This window comes from Spodoptera frugiperda, chromosome 10 (assembly GCF_023101765.2).
Source record: "Spodoptera frugiperda isolate SF20-4 chromosome 10, AGI-APGP_CSIRO_Sfru_2.0, whole genome shotgun sequence".
Taxonomy (NCBI): Eukaryota; Metazoa; Arthropoda; class Insecta; order Lepidoptera; family Noctuidae; genus Spodoptera; species Spodoptera frugiperda.
The window spans coordinates 2166436-2191957 of record NC_064221.1 but is presented as its reverse complement, the minus strand read 5'-3'; the positions used below and the strand labels follow the sequence as shown (position 1 = coordinate 2191957).

Genomic DNA, 25522 nt, shown 5'->3' with positions numbered 1-25522 from the left:
TAATTTTTTTTAAATTATTAACTGAGGACTTAGTACAAGTTTGTTTTACGTTTAACAAGATCGAAACGAAAGTGCATTCGGCTCTCTGATTGATTGGTTCATTGGCAACGGCCAACGTAAAGTTTTCGTTGAACGTAAAGCAAACTCGTACTAAGGGTATTGCAAGAAATCAAAAAACTAGAAAACAAATATTTTCTTCTGAACTAAAATATCAAACGAAACAAAACAAAAAAATCTCATGAAAATGATAAAACAAAAGTTAATACAATTATTTCACGATATTTACATGTACGAGTACACTGCAATTTTAGTTGGCGACTATCCAAAAACTGCAAAATGATAACTATCTCAGTACATTTTGATAAACACATTATTTCTCTCAGTTTCCCTTTCGGCATAATTATTGTGGCATATACGAGTCACATAATTTTGCCACTAAATTATTCTATGGCATATTACTGCGTATTTATTTGTTAATCTGTCTGGGAGCTTGCCATTTACATTGATTTAGTTACGATTTATTATAATCAAAATGAGACTTAACTTTTGCAATTGACTTCGATTTTCCCATTTTTTCCGGCCCTCGCAAGGAGGATAATATGATACTGTGTTTTTTTTTAAACTTGCCCCACTCTAGGATTTCTCCTGTTTCGTGGGTGCGTTTACAAACATACAAGTTCACATACACATAACACCCAGACCCGAAACAACAATTTGTGGATTACACAAAGAGTTGCTTCGTGGGGGAATTGAACCATTTCACGCTACCTAGCAGCCAATGGTTCAGCAACCGTGCTATCAGTGTTAAATGCATTCTACTCTATCTTACTAATACTAATATTATATTATATAAGCGGAAGCTTGTAAATTTTGTGTGTATGTTTGTTACTCAATCTCGTAAAAACGGCTGAAAGGTCCGGGATTAAATTTGGAACAAGAGTAGATTATGGTTTGGAATAACACAATTTTTATCCCACTCATAGTCGCAGGTTGAACTTATTTTCTCTACAAAAATCCAATAAAATCTCCCTTAGTTTGGTAAAAATTACACCAAAGGCCCCACTAATTAAGGAAACTCACTATCAACCCGTTAACTCAGCATTTATAAGCATGGCACCCAAACATTTTGCCATCTCACTAACCTATACAAAAACGGGTCATTCTGTCCGTCAGTCGTAATGCTGCCAACATTGCGGATGATTGATCACTCAGTGCCGGAAAACATCAACTGCTGTGGTATTCAAACGACCCACAGCCACTTATAGAAAATATCTAATGCTCTCTTCCGGGTTAAAAATAAAAGGTAAGTAACTGTGGTATGGATATTATGCAGGAAAAGTAATTAGGGATTTTGTTTTTGGTTTGCTAAGTCAAAGTTAAAAATTTTGGGTAATAACTATAGTGTGACATTGATACTAATATTAGAAATGTAGAAATGTGTGTGTGTGTGTGTGTGTGTGTGTGTGTGTGTGTGTGTGTGTGTGTGTGTGTGTGTGTGTGTGTGTGTGTGTGTATGTGTATTTAATTGCCTGTCTTTCACAGTAAAATGAAACAACGAATCAACGTGTTTTTAGTGGAGAGCTATATAGTAAAAATACGTTTAAAAAACCCACTTCAAAAACCAAAATTAAAAACAAACAAAAAGTAAAAACTAAAATGCAAAAAAACTAACTATTATAAGTACTGGTAGGTTATTTACCTAGTGGTTATACACCTATGTTTTACAAGTAAGCATTAATTTGTAAAATACTTACGATTTGTGTAAGTTGCCAATTACGTGTTGAAAACTACCTCCGTCTTACCTGTAAAGAAACATTAAAAATCATTAATAATAATGCGAGCATAATGTAAATAGCATATTTCTAAAAAACACCGTTTCATAAAAATAATTAACTGAAAATTCACGGTAGCGTTATTCGGGTTATAAGGAAAAACCAATTATCGAATACAATTCCAGAACTGTCTATTTTCAGCCTATCTGACTAACCAGACAGTGTATAAACAACCTCAAATAATTTTTAAAATGGCCGCTATAAAATGTGTAGTATAAATTTTCACTCACTTCATTATAAACCAGTGAAAACATGACCCTAGAATTTAACTAAAATGAATTCATTTAACCCGATTATGAATCATGACTTTTAACATACTACCGTACGAAAATAAAACGAACATGACCGCTTATTTGAAAATTCATACGAAATTAAATTTACCCACTTTCATATAATAACCGGTAGTCCGATATTTTCCGTCGTTTTCCGAAACTAGTTTCATGTCTAACACGTTTCAAAATTCGACAGTAAAATGCGGTATTTATGAAGTCCAGTTATGGTGCGGTCCAATTAGCCCAGTGCGGTTTGCTGGCGTAATTTCGGAATAGCGCAGCGTTGGAGGGTTAGGTGCATTCGTTCTGAATGCGATGCGACTCGGTTCTTTTTTTTCTTTTAATTCTGTCTATACGTATTGGTTGGGTAAATATTCCACTTCCAATTTGTGAAAACGTGGTAGAGAGGAGTTTCTCTGAAATTGAAGAACAACTTTCTATCTGTTTGTTATTATAGCTGCATATTATGACTGTACGATTGGCACGGTGGCTGGGTAACCGGCTGCCGTGCAACGTGTAGCGGGTTCGATTCCCGCACGGAGCAACTATTTGTGTAATCCACAAATTATTGTTTCGGGTCTGGGTGTCATGTGTATGTGAACTTGTATGTTTGTAAACGCACCCACGACACAGGAGAACATCCTAGTGTGGGACAACGATTTAAAAAAAGAAAAACAAAGAAAAAATATTATAATTCCGTATTACTGACAGTCTTCATCGATATTTATAAGTGGAGATTATAATACACTCCCTTATGTAGAAGGAGCACAGTGTCCGACAGTGGATTGTTGACGTTTCATGATTGGTTGGTTTATTCGAGCCGGCCAATCAGAGCCTCGAATGCGCTCTCGTTTCCATTACTTTAAACGTAGAAAAAACTCATACCAAGGGTACTGTATTTATTTATTTTATATTTTATTGCACACATATATAAAAATACGTTTACATTGTAATAGTAATTTGAGTACGGTCTTATCACACACGACGATTTCTTCCAGACTAATTTTGGATGGAATTTTTAACTCTACGTATGTTTACTCTACTTAAATAACAAAAAATATATTAATCATAACTAACCAACCAAAAAAAACAACATCAATTACTCCTCATAATTTAACCTAATAACACTAATAAACCTAGAAGCCTTAAGGTCACTAGTTAAACGCAATCCATTGATCTAACTGCCCACGCATTGAGCAAGCCAAGTTACATAATATAGAGGGTATTTTATTAACTATGTTCTTGATCTTGGGCTAAAAATAGAGTGGGGTATCTTTAACTTAGTAAAGACAGAATTACGTGTTTCAAATTGTTCGTATTAATCCTCCAGTCTTGATAGAGTGATCCTGGTCATGTAACGTCTTATTCTTATAGAAAATGATAAATGATATTTACTTTTGCAAATAGGTTACAATGTAAGTATTTTACACGTTAATCTCTTAGGCATTTCCTATCCGACTACTCTGAGAAAAAATGCCGAAACAAACTCAGAGGTTAAAGTCCAGACAAATCAAATAAAGATGTGACGAGTGAGTATGAGTATGATGAGTACGTACGTATAGTGACATTAAGTCCCGTATATAACATATACATCGCTGCCTTCTCCTTTAGGGGTTAAAGGCGTCATGATACCTATATATCTTATACCTATATATTTATTTCATTGTGGCATCTTTAACCAGCGTGTCTAGTATGAATAGGATGGAAAGTGAGTCCAAGGATCGTCATAGGTGGCGCTCTATACCCCCATGGGATAAAGACGTAGGATTCCCAAAACAGCCATATACAATGCCCTACAGAAACAACAAAAAAGCAACATGAAAATCTAAACATGAGTTGACAAACTAAGAATTTAATTACTCTGACCACAAGTAAAGTGCTCAAGTTGCGGTTAAATTAGCATTTTTTCCATATTTTCAGCATTAAAGCCTGAAAGCTTGCTGAAATTCAGTTGTTAATTAAGAAGTTTATACCTGGTTTCTGTTTCATGATAATCCAGGGATGAAAAATGCTGAATAACTTTTGCTCTCTTGAGGCTCCAAGATGGATTAGACCTAAGCACACGCCTTTAAAATGGACGTGTTTTGTTTTACCTTATGGAAAAAAAGCAAATTGTACAATTTTTTGACAGGATTTTTGACAGGTTCTGATTTATATCGGAGTTTGGTTTTGGTTGTAAATAAAATTTTTGTACCTATCATATTTCATTTTTTTTTATTTCTAGTAAAGTTTCTATTTACTTTTTTGCATAGAAAAGTTACTTACATGGGTATTGGTTAAATAAAAATAATGCCAAGACTATTGTTTTATTGATAGGGTTATACATAAACACGACAATAAAAACCTTTTCATTCAAAGTTAACTTAAAGCAATTTTTATTGAAGTCAAACCATTTCAGAAGTCAAATATCCTTCTAATACTTTGAATAGTAGAAACGTAGAAACATTACCAAACGCTTATCGCTACGAATTACTACGGCGTAGCAAAGTGCTACGAAAACGTAGGCTCTACGAGCTACGCGTAATGGAAAATTCTAGAAGGCTATCTTTTGACAAATTCGAACCAATTTCGTTTGATGTCTGTGAAACTATCTTTTTGAAATATGTCCTAACATCAACCTGACCTTATCTTAGGAACATATTTCCAAGCCTAACTGTTTGATATCAATTTGAATTTGACTGCAGGGTTGGTGCGGTGGCTGGGCAACGCGTAGCGGGTTTGATTCTTGCATAGAATAACTCTTTGTGTAACAAAAATTGTTGTTTCGGGTCTGGGTGTAATGTGTATGTGAAATTGTATGTTTGTCATCGCACCTACGACACAGGAGAACATAATAGACTGACACAACGTTTAAAAAACCGGGATTTTAGACTACTTATATTGGAGGCGGGGCGCGTGAGAGAACAAACCTCCTCACGCCCCAGCCGTCGCGAGAGACACTCCGGGCGTCGGGGATCGCGGGACGATCTCCGGCCACCGTAAGTGCGGGCTTGCGGACGGCGAGCAAGGGTAGCTCGCCGCCCGACCAGAACCAGACCCGTGCGTGCGGCGCGTCGCGTTCCGCGCGCGCTTCAAAGAGCCATCAGACCACCACAGATGGGGCCCAGCAGGGCTGATGCCTGATCCGGAGCTGCGGACTACCTAGCGGGTTTACCGGGGCTCCGGCTCGAAAAGCAGGAGAAGGAACGGGGTGGTTTTAGTCAGTAAGAGTCTGACACTCCCTCTCGCCTCGCCCAGGGCGAGAAAAGTCATTGGATGATTTTCCCCCCTCAAAAAAAAAAGACTACTTATATTATTAGTCCAGCAATTTTAAGTGAGTCTACTAAGCTTGAGGTCATAGATTTGAAACTTTGCCTATAGAGATATCTTCGTTAAAAAAAAAACAAGTGACCAGACAATGTTTTAACATGAAATACTCAAAGCCAAAGTCAAAGTCAAATCATTTATTTCAATTAATCTTCAATTAGGCACTTTTGAAACGTACTCTTAAATAAACTTGACTCATAGTCCTAATTTCTTTGAAAACCCACATCTTATATCCTATACTCATAGTTATACTCTCTGAAAACTTCATTCGCACAAAAAGAGATAATATTGCAAAATACGACACAATTTCACCAATTACATAAAATAATAAGATACCATCCAACATTAACCATTAACCCCCAACCACCTGGTCCAACAAATTTCACATTTTTCCATCTGACATTTATAACCCTCAGACGCTTCACAATTCCAGGGACAATTCTACCCCCACTCACCGCTTTAATACCATCTGTCAAAAATATCTTATCAGTATAATCCTCGGCTTCCCTCGAGACGCACCTTTCAAAGGAGATTAGGTCGTCTGTATCATTTCATTACCGTCCTATGTAAACGTTGGGTGATACAGGCTGTTTTTTCTGTGTGATCGGATCTGGATGAAAAAAAGCAAAAAATGTGATAATATGACTTAATATCACACATGACACTTGAATTTTTTTCCGTGTTATTTGTTGTGTCGAAGTCAGGCTTTTTGTTCACAAATACGAAATTAGTGTCTATAACAAGAGTTTTGTTTACAAATACGTATTTTATACACCTACATATTTTATCCAGCTCCGGAACAACAATTTTAGGATAATAAAACACAAAAATCTTTGACAATAGTTATAACTCGAAAACCTGACAATGGAACAGACTAAAAATGGTATCACTCTTAGTGAATTTTGGAACGCAGGTGGTGCTCGCACAATACTGAAACTCAGCCAAATCACTTTGAAACGTGCTAATAAGTTCACCAAAGAACCGACGTACAGTTATAATTATTTGCTAAAGTATATTTTTGGTCTAATTACTAGACTTTTAACCAATCATTTCGAATAAGTAGTTATTTTTTCCGCACTACCCAAGGGTCAGACAGGCAATAAATGCCAACGGTATTATGTCCACCTATGTATTTATGTGCATAAAGCTTTTAAACAAATAAATAAGTAAAGATAACTCCAATGTAATATCATAATCGTACAATTTCGAATCTATATATTTTCATACACGTTCAAAATAAACACAGCCTGTATGTGTATAGGGGTGTAAAAATAATATGATTATATAAGAGAGCCATTTTATGTGGCAGCTTAACTAGTGTACCTTGATAAGTAATGTTTAGGATTTTGAATTAATTATCCGCTGAAATTTTCATATTATTTCAGGCAAATTTGACGTTATTGCGCAAAGCCTTCGTTCGGGTCAGTCAAAGTAATTTTAGAATTTTGCGGACTGTTTTCGAAATATAGTGTCAGAATTTTGTTCCCAGGATTACTAAGGTGATTACAAAATTATAAAAAGGTAGTCAAAAAACAAATTATGTTAGAAACAATATGAAACAGAAAGGAGATTTCTCTCTTTCCTTTTTTATAAACTAGGTACTAGTAACTTTGGGCTCGCTGTCATTGCAGCGATAAGTCCCCTCTTTGAGGAGTGGCTTGAGAGACGCCACGGCGTCCTCACCTACCGCCTGACGCAGGTGCTTACCGGACATGGAAGTTTCGGTAGGTTCCTGTTTCTGATTGGGCGAGGGCATTGGAAGGTTTTCAGCGCTCGGGTGTCATCACTGCGAGGACCGTCCTTGGAATCACAATTTGTGGAACATCACAAAGAGTTGGTCCGTGTGGGAATCGAACTCGCAACACGTCGTCGTCAAAAACACGACATGAAACCAGTCAGTTTGTTTGGAACGAAAGAAGATAAAGAAGACACATTGTTCTAACAGAAAAAAATAAACCTTACATAAGAATCGAACTTAGAACCTGAAAAACACTTCTACAAAACCAAGTACTGAAGTTAATATCATCAAATATTAATTATCATAAATAAATTAATTAGAATATAAACTGGCTACTTATCATTTTATTGTAACTTTCGTGAGACATACTAAATTAATTATTATGTTATCGGCTTACTCACGTAATGTTTTGACGATTAACTCGACTAGTTTCAAGCCATGCAAGAGGCTCATATTCATGAGGAGCATTTCGCGACACACGACGCGGCGATTGTCACGCTGCTACTGGCGACTCGAGTTTCGCGCCCATCGCGCTCTCTGTCTGGAATCGCGCGTAGTATCCGGCGCGCGCGACGATGTTGGCTCGTTAGACTCGTTTGCCGGCGGCTGCGTAGATGTTGGGTTCGATTCTCGGGTCGACGCAAAAGCGGTGTTACATACCGCGCTCACTGTGTCACACTCCAGACCCGCAACATTGTAGGCTGACGCAGATTGTAGACTTGGCTTCCAGGCAGGAGGTAATGCCCAGCCACCGTCTCTGTTGAAGTTGGGACGACGACTTATTTCGATGGCCTCACGTACTTTCCGCGGTACGAAGTATTTCTCCCTCGCTAGTTCGGAGACCTTGTCGATACGGAGGAAGTGAGTCGTGCCCGCGCTACAAGCATGCTCGGCTACTGCAGATGTATGGGTGTCCATGTTCTTCACACTGCGTATGTGTTCCTTTAGTCTGGTTGTGATGTTGCGGCGAGTTTCCCCGATGTAACTCGAGCCACAGTCGCACGGTATCATGTATACCCCGGGAACTGCCAGTGGATCCTTGTCCTTAGGCGAGCGTAATAAGTTTCGTAATTGACCGGGTGGGCGGAAGATCGTCCTGATGCTGTATCTTCGGCGTAACAGGTGTCCGATGGTGTCGGTTACTCCTTTCACATAGGGTAAAAATGCTGGAGTCCGCTCCGCAACTGCCGGTCGTCTTTTACATGATGAGCTCGCCAGTCGAGTACATTGGCGCCAGTTGTATCCATTAGTTTCCAGTACCCGTCGAAGGTGATCAAGTTCCGCGTCAATGTACTGGGGATCACACAGGTTCAGTGCCCGGTTGATTAAAGTACGGGGAACAGAGGCAAGGTGGGAGGGATGATGGTGTGAGTCGGCTCGTAGGTACCGGTCCGTGTGTGTTGGTTTACGGTAAACCGTGTGTGTCAGGCGGCCGTCTGTTTCACGCCTCACGAGCACGTCTAAGAACGGCAGCATTCCTTCTTTCTCCTCCTCAGTAGTGAACTGAATGCTACCGTGCACCGAGTTTAGGTGTCCCACGAATTCCGCCACATGTTCCCGGTTGATGACAGCAAATACGTCATCAACATATCTCCACCAGTAACGAGTCTAACGAGCCAACAACGTCGCACGCGCCGTATAGTACGCGCGATTCCAGGCAGAGGGCGCGATGGGCGCGAAACTCGAGTCGTCAGTAGCAGCGTGACAATCGCCGCGTCGTGTGTCGCGAAATGCTCCTCATGAATATGAGCCTCTTGCATGGCTTGATTGTACTAGTCGAGTTAATCGTCAAAACATTACGTGAGTAAGCCGATAACATAATAATTAATTTGGCTACTTATCGTTGAATAAATGGGGGCACATAATTGAATGATAATGGCTTCATGAGCTTTTTGGGACTCACTTTTGGAAGACTTACGTATTGTAATATTTTCTTCGTTAACGAATATTCTTTGAATTTATATTTACATATATATGTGTGGAGGCTTAAGACTTTTAAAACCGAGCTATAAGTACTCTCTAAAATTTAAAAAACGTTGCTCCACTCTAGGATTTTCTCCTGTGTCGTGGGTGCATTTACAAACATACAAGTTCACACACACATGACACTCAAACCCGAAATAACAATTTGTAGATTACACAAAGGGTTACTCCGTCTGGGAATCGAACCCGGTACCCGTTCCTCAGCCACCGTATAGACCGTGTATTCTGTAACTACACCTGTCTTACTGTTTATAACTGCCTTATAACGAAATGCCCCAAAATACTTTATCCGACCCGGAAATCAAACTCAAGATCGAATTAGGACAAGGTATTCTCATATTTACTGAGAATTCAAAACTCAAAAAGCACCCAAAAATGTTTCTCCTAACTTTGGCGTCGTGTTGTATGAGATCATAAAGCCATATTTTAAAAACTATTGCCTCAATAAAATATGCAAATGTCGGCGTATTTTGTGGGTGAATGTTGACATATATTTGCAAGTTTATAATACTCGTACTAGGGATTGTTTATGACGAATATTTTCGGGCAAGGGTAAGGGTGTAACCACTATAAATATTTAGTTACTTGCTCATGTGTTAATATGTAATGATTATGCTGTATATATAAATTTATATTATACCAGTTGCTGCAAAAAGGTATCCTATCACACAAGTCACCGGAGCTGCGGACTGCCTAGCGGGTTTCCGGGGTTCCGGTTTGAAAAGCAGGAGTAGGAACGGGGTGGTTTTTAGTCAGTAAGAGTCTGACACCCTCTCGCCATGCGAGAGAAGACATTGAATGATATTTACCCCCGCAAAAAAAGTCACACACGTCAGCTGTACACCAAATTTAAAATACCCTGTCTGTATACCAAATTTCATCGAAACTGCTTCAGTATTTTCAGCATGATTGACGGACAAAAATTCAAACAAATAAACTTTCTATAATATTAGTGTGACAACACTTTGGCTTGTTTATAATAAAATTAATATTTAAAAATAAAGTTATAAAAACAGACGACCAATTCAATAACTGACATTATTATAACATTATTTACAGAATTGACAAAGAGCAGGTGTACCATACACCATGCTATTCCCAACTAAAAAAACATTACACAAACATTAAATCATATCGTTACATTGTACATTGTCTGGACAATTCGTTCCTGTCCATAAGTCAAGTTGACAGACATTGTAATGTCAGATGTTTGGCAAAATATCAAGTACTTGACATTTGGGGCGTAAGACGATACTTGGGTTATAAGTCTGAATATTCAAGCCTAGTGACTATTTAATATATTACGATGTTGATATTAAGCAGTGTAAATTGTATATATTTTCTCTTTTTGCGAGCAATCTTTCCCATCTCCGATTCCCCAACAACTCTTAAATTGCTAACTCACAAAAGGCCGGCAACGCACTTGTAACGGCTCTGGTGTTTCGAGTGTTTGTGGTCAGCTGCGATTGCTTACCATCAGATGATCCGACAGCTCGTTTTCCGGGTTTTTTGTTAGTGAAAGTTTGACACTCTCTCTTGCCTCACCCAAGAAGTGGTTGGCTAATATTGCGTTAAAAAAAGAGTTATCACAAAGACATTGCAGACAATATAGGAAACTGCCTTTGATCGAACTAACAACTTAACAAACGAGGACAAACCAATGAACCAATTGTACCTTCACCCATACAAACTAGAAACACAATAAGCTACTTTGATTAAACGCCTTACGATACCCATTAAATATTAACACGGTTAAATCGGTAAGGTTTGGAACAATCGGCGATATTCACGGTGGGTACAACCCATACAATTTGTCCATGAATAAAATATTGAGCACGTGTAGTATTTCTATATGTATACTCGGGCAGGTCAACGTATTGTTTCATTAATAGATTTTGTCGTTTCGTAATTAAAGTTGGAAATTATTAATAAATAACTTTTAGAGTACAATTTGTCCATGAATAAAATATTGAGCACGTGTAGTATTTCTATATGTATACTCGGGCAGGTCAACGTATTGTTTCATTAATAGATTTTGTCGTTTCGTAATTAAATTATTAATAAATAACTTTTAGTGTGGGAGAGCCATGCTTCGGCTCGAATGGCCCGGCTCGACCAGAGTGATACCACGGCCTCACAGAAAACCGACGTGAAACAAAGCTTGCGTTGTTTCTTTGTGTGAGTGGGTTTACCGGAGGCCCAATTCCCCCTCTTCCCAATCTTCTCAACCCCCGATTTACTATCAACATAATCCCCCAAAGTTCTAAGCTTAGCGAGCGAGTTAAAAAAGGTTTATGAGGTCTACTCCGAAACACGAAGTTTCGTTCAAAACTTTGCCCGTTTCCAATCACAATTTAATTTTATACGAAACTTAATTCGAACGAACGAAGTCTAAAAACGCATGAACTAAGTGTGTCCAATACCATTTTCTATGAATTCGATTTTTTTCGTCTGTGTCCGAAAATCCACAAACTCCAGAGAGTTTCTGGAGTCCACAAACTCTTTTTTCTTTTTACTTTCTATATACAATGTGCACATCAGGTTTTATGACTTATACTTGAATGGCCTTATTAAATTCAAGAATAAAAATGTAATTACTTTGTCATTGAGCTCAATACAACTTAATCTATTTCAGTGCGAGAATAAGTCATGAAACTACTGTTTACAGCATTGCATTAATTTTATTTTTATATTTTACAGCTACTAAGAAACTAAGTACTTTTTACTGATGACTGAAAGGTAATTTAGTAATAATTTATTGATTAATTCGTAATAAAATTGTTTGTTCTGTTTTTTATAAAGTGTAGTATACCGCCGTCCGGAGCTGCGAACTATCTAGCGGGGATTACCAGGGCTCCGGCTCGAAAAGCAGGAGTAGGAATGGGGTGGTTTTTATTCAATAAGAGCCTGACTTATTATCTTCCCCAAATCTGCAATCGCCCAAGGCGGGATAAGTAATAGGATGATTTTCGCCCCGCTCAAAAAAACCACCCCGTATACCGCCGTACTCTGAGTAATTTAATGGTGGCTTAACCCAGTCCTTAGCTATTGTTTTTTGTAAACAAAATCGTTACTAAGGAATAGTTTGTTAATCATAAAATTTCTATGAATAATTCGATCTCAGAATCATATAAATGTCTCTAATCCGAACCACTACATTCAAACTAATTTACTTTTTCTTCTTTGTGTCACTTTTCTTGCAACATTTTCATAGACATTTTATAAGCTGCTTAGGTCTTGAAGACTATAGAACAGTCTTAATTAATTCGTCCTCAAGGCTACTGAATATAAAGAATGGAGAGTTGATTGTTTTCTAGATTCCTAGTATTTTTATAAGGTCTATTTATATTTTATTGTGTTTTTATTATAGCCTAGCTTACTATCATGGCCATAAATAACCTGTGGCAAAGTGTAGTCCTAGATGGTTGCTACAGAATAAGGTGATTTTCTAAAAAAAAAACATTTAACAGCGTCATTACCCTCAACCAAAAGTTTCTGCCGGTTGAAACACAAAATTTGGTTTCAATAAATTAAGCTATGACACTGCTCTCGACTAAAAATAAGGATGATAATAAGCTACCACGATGCTTAATAATGCGGGACGGATATTAATGATTTGTTAAATAAAAGTTAAGGTTTTTCTAAAAATCACCCAACTGCAGCATCCATAAAAAAAAAGAATAATATTCTACGTTCATCAAGATTAAGAGTATATACCATGTATCAGAACCCATGGTATGAGTTTGCTTTACATACCGTATAAAGTAATCGAAACGAGATTGCGTACGGCGTTCTGATTGGATGGCTCGAATAAACCAACCAATCAGAGCGCCGAACGCGCTCTCGTTTCAATTACTTGAAACGTAAAGCAAACTCATACTAAGGGCACAGATCGGTCTGTCATCAGGAAATTGAAATTTCACCCCTTTGAATACAAAATTTGACCCAAACAAAAAAATAAACAGGGCAAACTAAATAAAACCGTTTAATAAACCAAACGACTTTAATACTCACAAACTGAACTCACAAACAATAACTTGTATGAATAGAATATTATATTTGCTACCGAGCGAAGTGGAAACCATCGTTTTCTTTTCTTCTTCTCTAATAACATATTCTGATTGAATACTGTATTAATAATTAAGTCATACTGAATTAATTATTATGTTATCGGCTTACTCACGTAACTGTTTGACGAGGAACTCGACTAGTTTCAAGCCATGCTAGAGGCAAACAAACTCTTCAGCTTTAGCAGCATTCCGATTGACACACGACGCGTCGATTGTCGCGCTGCTGAGTAAGCCGATAACATAATAATTAATTCAGTATGACTCACGAAAGTTATAATCTTCTGATTTATTTCGTTGCGGGATCCAAGACAGTCATTCATATCCCTGGGACGCGCCGGGCTTCAATGTTCCGGTGTGTTCATGGTTGTATCTACTGTAGATCCTGGCTTACAGGAGTTGCAGGTTGCAAGCCTGCCATAACCTCCCATACGGATGATGTGGCGGGCTTGTCCCATAAAAAAAATATTTGCCACCATTTCTATTCTCGCTGGTTCGAAAACCGTCCAAGGGAATTTATTTTACCAGAAATAATGATAATTGAATGCCTTGACCAAATAGTTGAAATATAGCACTACAGCTTAATATTAGTTGTAATCGTAATAAATTATTTATTGTTAACTTAATGACTTTATTAATATTTAAAGGCAACATTGCAAACAGCACGATTTTTCTACCACAGCGGTATAAAACCTGTCAATATTATTGGACTGTGAACATTATTATTTAAGTCGTCGTTGTGCAATAATCTCAACAAAATGTCGGCCACAATCAAGTATCTATCCGTTTTCTATCTGTGTGTGGTGCTGGGCGCAGTATTTGCGAAACACGTCGCGCCTGATTCTAAGCCCGTGTCTCATCATGTTGCTGACAGTGGAAATGTCAATAAGATAGTTATATATTTCGGGAGTTCTGATCACAATGAAGTTGGTGATGAATGTACACAATAATCAAGATTCTCATAAGCGTGTCAAAAGGCAATTGTTCACTATAGACGAAAACGAGAATTTGTGAGTATATTCTATTTTAAAACAGACTATTTTTAATGCGGGTTATTTTAAAATTACACCAAACTAAACAATCTATCGTTTTTTCAGCGAAGTGCGGTTCTTATAATGTAAATGCAAATACGAGATGCCGAGAAAAATTGTAAAGAATAAGTAAGTTTCGCAAGAAGAGAGCATCAACATATAATAAATAAATAAAAAAATATTCACTCCGCAGTTGCACACTTTTGGCCAGTTATACCAATAGTGTCAGTTGTCAGGCACAAATCATCAAATAGGAAGTTTGGACTTGACCACTGAGTTTAATAACTGTTGCACACGTTTGACCAGTTATGCCAGTTGCCAGGTAAAAATTATTACAGAGAAAGTTTGGACTTGATGAACGAAGGCCAAATCGAACTCGGTGGTGGTGTGTCATTTTAGAGGAATGTCTGACAGCATAGGCGTAGCAAAATAGTTTGATCGCCCAAACCCCCCTCGTGGCTGTAGTGGTTGTTAAATCAGACGAGATATGACCACACTATTGTACAACATTTAACCTAAACAACTTGTTATTTACAGGGAACATATGGGAGCGTATGGATGAAATTCAATTTCAGACTACACACCTACTAGAACACAATAGATCCTTTCTCGTCGCGAATCAGATTATAATAAAATATATTTGATAATAAATAGAGTTTACTTTTTATTTTGTTCTTTCTTGTATACCCTATCTAAGATCTTATTTGTAACTCTTTATTAATTAAAACTTGAGGTTGAGACAGTATAGGATCAACTGCCTCCGCATTTTGTTGACATAGTTTTGGTCACACTTATATCTTATATATCTCCATTTCTCTTAGCCCGTACATCGTTAAAATGCCAGTGTTGTCAACCAGTTACGGACTACCTAGCAGGTTTACCGGAACTCCGACTTGAAAAGTCTTGACAAGGAACGGGGTGGTTTTTAGTCAGTAAGAGTCTGACACTCCCTCTCGCCTTGCCCAAGTCATTGGATGATTTTCCTTCTTAAAAAAAGTGTTATCAAACCATCTGAATTAAATCATATCAACAATACGATTTATATTCTATCGATGCTAAGTCATTGTAAACAACTTTTCTTTGGGAGTCCTCTTCCTTCCTATGTATCCACAATTACATTTAGCATTTGGCTAAAGGCATCAGTACTCTCATAAATCAAGCACACGAAGGAATTTTCCAGCAGTGGACTGTCACGACCTGATGATGTGTCAAGTCTAAACTGTCCCAGTATTGGGGAAACCTGTTTTCTCACACAGAAGAAAAGAGCATTAAATTTATCCGGAGTACAACGCCTTCTAAAAACTCATTAGAGTAACTTCAATATTTAAAGTCCTGATTCCCAAATGATGATTTTTGATTCCTCATAATTACCTTGGGAACAGGTAAAAACTATCTCGTTGTAATTTAGATTAAGTTGTATTGAGCTCAATGACAAAGTAGTTAATATTTTATTCTTGAAATTAATAGGGCCATTGAAATATAATAAAATATTAAAGATCAAAGTAATTTATGGATTGTTTGAAGAATGATAAGAACTAGAAAGTAGTTTATGATAAAATGACATGCAATAATTGAGAATGGTAAACGTAGACATGTTGAAGAATGTACGAATGTAGTGCCGACTCTAAGTGACATGAGATATCTGACGAATGCTGTGCCGATCCCAAGTGACATGAGATATCAGCGGAGATCGTGTATTGGTGCCTTCTGCTCAGCATCAGGGCCGACTATGGGACTGGACTACTAAAAATTATGGCAATGAGGCCACTCATATCTTGAAAAGGCCCATAACAAAAGTAAATCCTCCTGTTAAAGTATCTTCCGATGTATTTTGTTGTGGGATGTAAGACAGTTATATCAAGTCCCTGGAACGCGCCGGACTTCAATGTTCTGATGTTTTTATAGTTGTATCTACTGTAGTGGGGGTACAGGAGTGGCAGCAGTTTAGTGAGATTGTGGTGGGCTTGATGGCTAAAAAAGGACTGTGATGAATGTGATGAAAGTATTTAAATGGAACTGCTCCAATTACCTATTCTAATAATAGAATACATTAAATTATGACTGCACGGATGGTGCGGTGGCTGGGCAACTGGCTGCCGTGCAACGGGTAGCGGGTTCGATTCCCGCACGGAGCAACTCTTTGTGTGATCCACAAATTGTTGTTTCGGGTCTGGGTGTCATGTGCATGTGAACTTGTATGTTTGTAAACGCATCCACGACACAAGAGAAAATCCTAATGTGGGGCAACGTTTAAAAAAAAACATTTCCTCGTAATTAATAAATCATTGACTTAATGATTTACGACATTGAAACTAGCGCAGTTTTTGCTACCGCGGTAGTATAAAACTGTCAATATGATCAGAACATCACAATAATATTTACATCGTCGTTGTGCAATAATCTCAACAAAATGTCGGCCACAGTCAAGTTTCTGTCCGTTTTCTATCTGTGTGTGGTGCTGGGCGCAGTATTTGCGAAACACGTCGCGCCTGATTCTAAGCCCGTGTCTCATCATGTTGCTAACAATGGAAATTTCGATACAATAGTCATATATTTTGTAAATTCTAATCACAAAGAAATTGGCAATGAAGTATACAGTAATAACGATTCTCACATGCGAGTTAAACGAAGCATATTCACTATAAATGAAAACGAGAAATTGTGAGTATATTTTGTTGTTATAAAATAAATTCTATTTTGAAAATAAAGCCACACCTTTGTTATCTTAAAATCTCGTGGTGGCCTGGAGGTTTAAGACACCTCTTCTGCATGCATTAGATAACTCTCATGCATGCTGAACCGGGTTCGAAACATACCAACAGCCAGTATCAATATGACTTTTTCCAAGTTGTGCTTACTTTCTAAGATTATTTAGACACCACTAACAAACGGTGAGGGAAAACATTATGAAGAACTGAGTTTATAATTTTAAAATTATACTTAACTAAAATATACATCTGTTTTTCAGGACAGCGCGGTTTTTATAAGTTTCACATACAAGATGCTGAGAAAAATATTGAAAGACAAGTAAGTTTCGAAAGACGCATAAAATAGTCTAACAAAGAAAAATGGCGAAATAGTAAATTTAGGAAAAGATGACAGAACAATTGTGGAAAGAGTTAGTGCATTTCATAATTGTAGTCACTGTACACTATGGATGCATTTAAGTGATTTATTTAATTTGATTTGGAAATAAAACAGAGAGTATGGATAAACTCCAATTTCAGACTAAACACCTACTAGAACACAATAATTGTGTCTGGCTTATAAATCGAAAATAAATGAAGTTTACTTTTCATTTGTTTCTTTTTTGTTTTTCCCATCTAAGATCTTGTATACAATGTGTATCTATTTTATATTATTGTAATAAATCTTTATTTAAACTTGAGATTGGCACACTACGTCATGGCAGCAGCGATCTCTGATAGACCAAGCATGCCAGGTCATTGTCGGCAGTGGACTGTCACGACCTGATGATTTGTCAAGTCTAAACTGTCCCACTATTAAGAAAACTTGGTTTTACTCAGACATATAAAAAAACATCAGCATTCATCAAGATTTTTATGGTAATCCTTTTTAATTATTAGGTATGCATAAGGTTCAACTTGTATATTATGACGCACTTTGAAAATACTAAAATTAAAATACAGATACTGTTCGAATTTCCATCTTTCTAAGTACCTTGAACAGATAGTTGGGAGACAGTTTAATATTAATTTTAATTGTAATCAATAATTTATTATGACATAATAAATATTTATAGATGACATTGAAACCAGTGTAGTATTTTTCTACCACAGTGGTATAAAAAGCAATGAATATGATCAGTACACAATACTATGTTCATCGTCGTTGTGCAATAATCTCAACAAAATGTCGGCCACAATCAAGTTTCTGTCCGTTTTCTATCTGTGTGTGGTGCTGGGCGCAGTATTTGCGAAACACGTCGCGCCTGATTCTAAGCCCGTGTCTCATCATGTTGCTAACAGTGGAAATGTCGATAAAATAGTCATATATTTTGGGAGTTCTGATCACAATGAAGTTGTAGATGAATTATACAATAATAAGGATTCTCACAAACGATTCAAAAGGCAAATATTCAATATCGATGAAACTGAGTCGTTGTGAGTATACATTGTTCTATCATAAAATAATGTTTTTTTCAAATGTTATTCAAGTTTTAACTAAACAATTTGTTGATTTTTCAGCGGAATAAAGTTATTATAAAGTCCAGATATACAAGATTTAAGGAGAAAAAGTAAGTTTGAAAAGAAACATAATTATTAGTATCTGAGTAATTAACAATTTGTAAAACAGTTAAACAGATTTTGGAGAAAGTGGCGTAAGCATTATTATTCTAAGATGTTGTAAACAGACGAGACCCTCAAGTTTTTAAATTCCAGACTTTGTGTAACATTTAACCTGTTAAATACTTCGGAATTGAAGCACTTACGGTCTCTTTTTTTAACTTAGAATTAGATCATCAGTCCTTGAAAGGGTTTTTTGATATTTAAGCTTCGCAAATTGGAGATCCTATTACACACCCAAAAAAAGACGTCCCACAATACATTATTGTCAATAAATTAACCTAAACTACTTGTTATTTACAGAGAACAAACCAAAGCGTATGGATGAACTTCAATTTCAGACTACACACCTAATAGAACACAATAATTTTGTTCAGCTTACAAACCAATTACTTTAAAGAATGCTTTATCGTTTCGACTCATTATAATAAATTGTATATGTTAATAAATGAATTTACTTTTATTATTATTTCTTGTGTCCCTATTTAAGATGTTTAGGGAACAGAGGGTAATGTTCCCTAAGAAAAGGAGGATCCTCCGACCAGGCGAGGTGATCATGTCTGGCTTTTTATCCAACGTTTGTTCGCTGGGATTTTCTATCCCTGTTTATTCGCAAGTGAACTTCACATGTGCGATGCAGGATTTTTATGACGTCATCCATTGGTTTGCACATCGATAGTCTTTATGCGACTTCCGTCATCTGTCGCCACAGATAAAAGAAAGAAAATCTGTTATTTTGCACCGTTACTAATGATTGCAGGCAAAACAAGAATATAATTAAAAAAATAAATAAATAAATTATCAACACGGCGGAAAAAGGCCGTAGCCCAAGTACGAAGATCTTGTAACGGGTGTCCCAATAAGAACGCAAGATTTAAATTTGGCGGCATTCGAAGTGTCATTGTTTGACATTTGAACACGTGTTATTTTTTGTTAGTATAAGGTACGAGGTTAGTAAAAATGGAGCGCTACACGATTAAAAATGAGCCAGGTCAAGCGCAAACAGTCAATCATGGTGTTCGGTATCGTAAAATGATAACCAGTCTTTTCGTACCTCGAATTGAAGAAATGGATTTGGAGGGCATGTGATTTCAACAAGATAGCGCCACATGTCATACAACCAGAAAAACAATTGAATTGCTGCATCAGACATGTCCCGGTCGTGTTATTTCACGTTTTGGAGACCAGAATTGGCCGCCTAGATCATGTGATTTGTCACCATTAGACTTTTGTCTTTGTGGGTTCTTAAAGTCGATGGTTTATGTGAATAAGCCGACGACGACTCAAGCCTTAAAAAGGAAATTGGGCGCTGTATTAATGAAATACCGCAGCATTTATGCAAAACGGTCATTGAAAATTTCATTGAAAGATCGCGTATGTTTCAGCAAACCAGCGGTAGCCATCTGCCCGATGTATTGTTCCATAGATAACCTCATCCTCTCTACTTTACGATATTATAAAGCTTTCACGATATTTTTAAAAATATCTGCGTTTTATTTAAAATTTAAATCTTGCGTTCTTGTTGGGACACCCTTTATATATGTATATCTCTTACAACTCTTTAATAAAACTTGAAGTTGGTACAGTATGGGATCAACTACTTCAACGTTTTGCTGACATGATTTTGGTCACATTTATACACCTTCGTTTATATCGGTCTATATGGTGCTGAAATGCTAGTGTTGTCAGACTCTTACTGACCACTCCGTTCCGACTCCTGCTTTTCGAGCCGGAGCTCCTAAAACCCGCTAGGCAGTCTACAGCTCCGGGTCGGTATCAGCCCTACTGGGCTATTTGAGATGCGCGCGGTACGTGACGCGCTGTAAGCACGGGTCTGGTTCTGGTCGGGTGGTGAGCTACTCTTGCTCGCCTTCCGCAGACGCGCACTTACGTGCGATGCGGCAGCGGAGATCCGATCGTATCAACATTATGATTTATATTATGTGGTTGTATCTACTACAGATCCTGGCTTACAGGAGTTGCAGCGGCATTTGGGAGGTTGTGGCTGGCTTGTTCCATAAAAAAGTACTGTTGATGTGAAAATATCAAACTCTAATTTTATAATGTTATTTATTACTCCAGGTATTGCTCGAATTACTATCTATCTAATAATAACATAACATTTAACAGACAGTTAAAAGATATATTACAATATAATTTAGTTTTAATCGCAATCAATAAATCACTGAGGCTTAATGACTTTAAATAAATTAATAGACAACATTGAAAATAGCGCAGTTTTTGCTACCGCGGTAGTATAAAACTATCAATGTGATCAGAACATCACAATAATATTTACATCGTCGTTGTGCAATAATCTCAACAAAATGTCGGCCACAATCAAGTTTCTGTCCGTTTTCTATCTGTGTGTGGTGCTGGGCGCAGTATTTGCGAAACACGTCGCGCCTGATTCTAAGCCCGTGTCTCATCATGTTGCTAACAGTGGAAATGTCGATACAATAGTTATATATTTTGGGAATTCTGATCACAAAGAAGTTGGAGATGAATTATACAGTAATAACGATTCTCATATGCGAGTCAAAAGAAGCTTGTTCCGGTTCGATGAAACTCTGAAATTGTGAGTATATTAATTATGTTGTCATAAAATAAACTCTACTTTAAAAATAAGTGTGGAGTATGTTAAAATATCGTGGTGGCCTGAGACGCCCGCTCCTCATGCATGAGAGGCACCAACATTTATTTTACGGAGTTATACCGTACTTTCTAATATTATTAATATACCACTGATAAACGGTGAAGAAATACATCTTGAAGACACTTGGGTTCATAATTTCTCATTAAAAATTTTACATATTGAGCAAGCGTGGTAATTAATGCTCAAACTTCCGTGTGAGAGGATGCTTTTGGCCAGCAGTGGCCACGTTGGCTGCCGATAATTTTAAAATTATATCTACCTAAAAAATCCTTCGTGTTTTCAGCGCAGCGCGGTTTCTGTAAGCTTCACATACAAGATGGGGAAAATGTTGATAAACAAGTAAGTTTCGAAAGACGCATAAAAGTAATGTGAAAAAAAAAGTGTAATAGTCAATTTAGGAAAATATGACATGATTAGCATTATGCAAAGTGCATTATAGGGGACGACGACGAAGAGTAGTACTACAGTAGGTAGATTACCTATACAGTGTGTAACAAAATACCCATATACATCAAGAAGCACTGAAGAATACAGGTTGAATAGAATCTCTATACAAAGTTTCAGCTTGAAATACGTTTAAAAAAATTGGTACCAAATAATTGGTGTCGCATGGATCTTGATTTTAAATCATCATACAAACGTATCACAACACTACAGGGGCACTCGCTAAATACGAAACATTTCTTCTGTAAATCTGATCGCCTAGTACCAGTATCTACCTAATTTTGATGTTCGGTTTCTGGAATTTTATGTATTGGAAAAATTCATAACTTGGTACCATGAAAACATGAGTTTAAAAAACCCTTCCCGTATCGTTGTTATGTCGTCTAGAAACCGTGCACTTGATGTGTATACCCCCTTTTTGTTACACCGTGTATATGTATAAGATGATCTTGTGTCTTCATCTTGTTTTTAATTAATGTTGGTGTTTATTCTGTTGACGTTCCTTATAATAATAAATAAATAAATATTTAAAAAACAATTTATCGTTGCGACACTGTAATATAGAATATAATTGATAAAATAAATTAAAATTAATTTTAATGTGTTTTATTTTCTTCATTTTCCTATCCATATGATTGGCACAGTAAGTCATGGCAGTAGCGATCTCTGATAGATCAAGCATGCCAGGTCATTGGCCGGCAGTGGACTGTCACGACCTTTTTTTTTTTTTGAGGGGGGAAAATCATCCAATGACTTTTCTCGCCTTGGGCGAGGCGAGAAGGAGTGTCAGACTCTTACTGACTAAAAACCACCCCGTTCCTACTCCTGCTTTTCCAACCGGAGCCCCGGTAAACCCGCTAGGTAGTCCGCAGCTCCAGATCAGGCATCAGCCCTACTGGGCCCCATCTGTGGTGGTCTGATGGCTCTTTGGTCTGGTTCTGTTCGGGCGGTGAGCTACCCTTGCTCGCCGTCCGCAGACCCGCACTTACGGTGGCCGGAGATCGTCTCGCGATCCCCGACGCCCGAAGTGTCTCTCGCGACGGCTGGGGCGTGAGGAGGTTTGTTCTCTCACGCGCCCCGCCTCCTCCTTAGCTAGCATGACTGCTTCGCAGAAGGAGGAGACGGCATCCCATTCCCCCTCGCTCCGCACCATGGCTTGTACCAATGCCGTACGCGAGAGGTCACCGTCGCTGACCACATCCCTGAGGACACGGCAGTGCTCAGCCCATGCAGGGCATTCCACGACCGTATGCTCTACCGTATCCTCCGAGCGGTCCTCGCAGTGATGACACCCGGGCGTTTCCTCCCGCCCAATCAGAAACAGGAACCTACCGAAGCTCCCATGTCCGGTAAGCACCTGCGTCAGGCGGTAGGTGAGGACGCCGTGGCGCCTCTCAAGCCACTCCTCAAAGAGGGGACTTACCGCTGCAATGACAGCGAGCCCAGCCCTCGGTTGCGACAGTCGTTGCTGCCATTTCGCCATGAAATCGCGCCGGAGCTCATCCCGCCACGCACTTATCTGGCGCGGCAGTGGAGTTTCGCCCCGGCGACGCGCGTCGGTGCGCAAACTGAAGACGCGCGCGAGCACCTTCGCCTCTAAATCCCATGGCGGTAGTCCGGCAAGGAGGTTAGACGCCTCTCCGGAGATCGTGCGATATCCGCGGATCACCCGAATGGACTGTCACGACCTGGGGGCCTCCCTAATTCAACGAAAAACGAAATTTCGTCCGAAACTTCGCAGATTGCATACTGCAATTCTATTTATAGCGAACTTTCGTGAACAAAAATTAATGAATGAAAGGAAGATAAATAAATAGATTTTGATATGAAATTAAAAATAAAACGTTATTTCAAGTAATTCTATTAGTAAATCGATAAAACCTACGGCCGAAAATTAAACGAAACTTTGGATTCGAGAACCGGAGTAGGCCCCCTGATGATATAACAAGTCTAAACTGTCCCACTATTAAAAAAACCTGTTCTCTTTTCACACAGAAAATAAAATTGCATTTTTCGGGACTATAGCGCTTAATCAAAGTTATAGATAGATTTACAATAATTATAACGCAATGTCCTGCGTGAGCGATCTAGAAGCGAACGCGAAGCGGTGCGGTGACACGCGAATTCAACGCGATGCGGTGTCACGCGGCGGCTATGTCCTACGTGCATGTGAATCGTTTCGTTTTGTTTATTTTTCCGACATTATAAACAATGATGTGATGGCACCGACTCCACTTTGTGCGTAAATATCAAGCCAATTGAGATTGCATTTGTGCCGCGCCGCACCGTATCCCACATGCGGTTGGTCTCGTATGCCACGTCAATAGATTTTAATAACGTCTGTCTGTCGGTCAGTCCTCTGGTAGAGCTACTTGTTCGTTCCAAAGTGTAGAGAATTAATAATAGTTTTAATAGTAACCAATAAATTATTGTGACTTAATAACTTAATAAATATTTATAGACGACATTGAAACCAGTGCAGTCTTTTGGTATAAAAAGCGAACAATATGACCGGACGGTACACAATACTATTTTCGTCGTCGTTGTGCAATAATCTCAACAAAATGTCGGCCACAATCAAGTTTCTATCCGTTTTCTATCTGTGTGTGGTGGTAGGCGCAGTATGTGCGAAACATGTTGAGCCTGATTTTAAGCCAGTGTCTCATCACGTTGCGCCTGATCCTAAACCCACGTCTAACCATGTTGCACCTGATTCTAAGCCCGTGTCTCATAATGTTGCTAACAGTGGAAATGTCGATAAGATAGTTATATATTTCGGAAATTCTGATCACAACGAAGTTGGAGATAAATTATTCAATAATAAAGATTATCATATGCGAGTCAAAAGGCAATTATTCAATATTGATGAAAACGAGGGCTTGTGAGTATTCTTTGTTCTATCGTAAAATAATGTTTCTTTTAAATGTGTGATACTCAACAATCTTTTGTTTTTTCAGCGGAGTGAAGTTATTATAAAGTCCGGATATGCGAGATTTAAGAAGAACAAGTAAGTTTTTAAAAAAGTTTCGAAGCAAAGTTTAGTATCATATCGAGTAGATTTAGGAAACGGTAGTGTAACTGTACACTGTACAAACTGAGGATACGGTGGAGCATATAGTGGTGTACCCTGATGGGCTGACCACCGCTGTGTCTTTAGGGATGTAATCGGTGATCTCCGATTACCGTAAGCGAGCAAGGGTAGCTAGACGCCCGACCAGAACCAGACCCGTGCGTACGCCACGTCGCGTTCCGCGCGCGCTTCAAAAAGCCAGGCAACCATAGACAAAGCACAATAGGACTGATGCCCGATCCAAAGCTGTGAACAACGTATTAGGCTACCGAGGCTCCGGCTCAAAGTTGAAGAAGAAACGGGGTGGTTTTTAGTCAGTAAGAGTCTGCGAGGCACTCTCACCTCACTCAAGGCAGGAGAAGTCATAGGATGATATTCTCCCCTAAAAAGCATTGCGCAAAATGGGGAAGTAAGGTGATAAAGAAAACGATGAAACTGTGCTTGTTTTTAAAACAGACGAGATCCTTAAAGTGGTTAAAGTCCAGAATTTGTATAAAATTTAACCCAAACTTCTTGTTATTTACAGGGAACAAACCAGAGCGTATGGATATACTTCAATTTCAGACTACACACCTACTAGAACACAAAAATTTTGTCCAGCTTACAAACCAATTAGTTTAAAGAATTCTTTATCGTTTCGACTCATAATAAATTATAATTGAAAATAAATGAAGTTGACTATTCATGTGGTTTTTGTTATATCTTAACTCCGTCACGCCTTTTACTGCCGAAGGGGTAGGCAGAGATACACATTACGGTGAGTTATGCCGCTATACAATTTGTGTTATAAGTCCCATGTAATAGGAGGTGAGCCTA

General features: G+C 38.2%; 1 protein-coding gene and 2 long non-coding RNA genes across 4 annotated transcripts in view; 2 read left to right on the top strand and 1 right to left on the bottom strand.

Moving 5' to 3' along the window:
• Positions 1-25522, bottom strand: part of LOC118277442 (KH domain-containing, RNA-binding, signal transduction-associated protein 2) — a 338249-nt gene that overhangs the window by 226971 nt on the left and 85756 nt on the right. The gene's annotated exons all lie outside the window — the stretch shown is intronic.
• Positions 13886-14847, top strand: LOC126911102 (uncharacterized). Its single transcript, XR_007705668.1, has 3 exons — positions 13886-14208; positions 14296-14358; positions 14767-14847. It is a non-coding gene; the product is annotated as an uncharacterized LOC126911102 (long non-coding RNA).
• Positions 24164-25349, top strand: LOC118277450 (uncharacterized). Its single transcript, XR_004783768.2, has 3 exons — positions 24164-24517; positions 24594-24643; positions 25233-25349. It is a non-coding gene; the product is annotated as an uncharacterized LOC118277450 (long non-coding RNA).